The sequence below is a fragment of the Cherax quadricarinatus genome, chromosome 90 (assembly GCF_038502225.1).
Source record: "Cherax quadricarinatus isolate ZL_2023a chromosome 90, ASM3850222v1, whole genome shotgun sequence".
NCBI classification, from domain to species: domain Eukaryota; kingdom Metazoa; phylum Arthropoda; class Malacostraca; order Decapoda; family Parastacidae; genus Cherax; species Cherax quadricarinatus.
The window spans coordinates 8,850,587-8,851,909 of NC_091381.1; positions in this window are offsets into that span (position 1 = coordinate 8,850,587).

The following is a 1,323-nucleotide window of genomic DNA, read 5'->3' on the forward strand; positions in this document are numbered from 1 at the left end:
ATATAAAGGGTGGTAAGGTATTTAAATCTCCTGCCTTGTTTTTTAGTGTGTTGATAATAAGGGAGACTTCAGTTGGGTTATTCGGAGCTAGGAACAGTGTGTTTGGGTAGTTGCCAGTGAGGTAGTCATTTGGTGGGGTATCTGAGCTTGGGATTTTATTGGCAAGGTTTTTTTCTATAGTGGAGAAGAAATCATTGAGTCTGTTTGCTGTTTCTGTTGGTGGGAGTTGGGGTTCATCTGATTTTGCTAATTTTATTTCGCTATTTCATGGTATCTTTTTTGTTCCTAGAATTTCTCATAGGGTTTTCCAGGTCTTTTTTATATCACCTCGTAAGTTGGATAATCTGTTCTCATAATGCAATTTTTTTGCCCTTCTTATCAGGCTGGTTAGGATTGACGAGTAACGTTTTGTTTGGTCTCTGGTTATGTGACCCATTCTGTACTGTTTTTCATGTAGGTGTTTTGTATTTATGGATTTGAGAATGCTGGGTGTTAGTTAGGGACTGTTCAGTCTCTTAGCTGTCATCTGTTTAGTTTTTGTAGGGCAGTGCTTGTTATAGAGGTATTGGGTCTTTTTTAGAAAATTATTAATACATTCATCAATATCTGTATAGATTTCTAGCTCAGTGTGCCAGTCAATGTTTGTTACTGCTGTTGTGAAGTTATTAATGGCTGCCTCATTGTGAAGTCTGAAGGTGACTTTAGTAGTGTCTTGGGGTAATTTACCAAGAGTTGTTATGAGGAAAGTAGGGTAGTGGTCTGTGGTATTATCTGTGATTATGCCTGATTTTAAAGGGGATATGGTGTTGGTCCAGATGTGGCCAAGTAGGGAAACACTAGTCTCCGTAACTCTTGTAGGTTTTGTTACTATTGGTAGCAACATGCAGTTACTCATTGTGTTTGTGAATTCAGTAACGTGTGGGTCCTGGTCTTGCAGGAGATTTATATTGAAGTCACCTGAGAGTAGTAAGTGATCTTTGTTCATGCGTGCATCAGTTATCATACTTCCTAGGTTTTGGCTAAATTGGCTAATGTTTGACTGTGAAACTCTGTAGATGTTTATCAATGTGAGATGTTTTTGTAGGTATTTGGATTTGAATTTAGCTATTATATATTCCCCATGTTCATCCCTTGTGCAAGTATTAGTGATACATTCTAGTTGGTCTGAGTAGTATACAGCTGTGCCACCCCCTTGTTGGTCTGGCCTACAGTTGTGTATGGCTGTGTAACCAGGAATGGCATAGACATCAGTAGTATCAGGCTTTAGCCAGGTTTCAGTTAGTGTAATGATGGACATATTGGCATGCAAGGAATTTAGTAATG